General features: G+C 42.9%; 1 pseudogene; it reads left to right on the top strand.

The window, feature by feature from the left end:
- The window catches only part of LOC116669467 (myosin heavy chain, fast skeletal muscle-like), a 22555-nt pseudogene that overhangs the window by 555 nt on the left and 21795 nt on the right, over positions 1-205 (top strand).

Here is a 205-nt window from a genome sequence, read left to right on the forward strand (position 1 = left end):
CAAGCGTGTCATCCAGTACTTTGCAACAATCTCAGTTGGTGGACCGAAAAGGGACGACTCAAAGGTATGTCACTGTATGATTACAATTCAGGGCTCTTCCTCTATAGAATATTTTTCAAGGGGGAAAAAAATGATTCTGACTGTAATTCAATACCTGGATTGTAGGGGTCACTGGAGGATCAGATTATTGCAGCCAATCCCCTGC

This window comes from Etheostoma spectabile, chromosome 19 (assembly GCF_008692095.1).
Source record: "Etheostoma spectabile isolate EspeVRDwgs_2016 chromosome 19, UIUC_Espe_1.0, whole genome shotgun sequence".
Classification (NCBI taxonomy): Eukaryota; Metazoa; Chordata; class Actinopteri; order Perciformes; family Percidae; genus Etheostoma; species Etheostoma spectabile.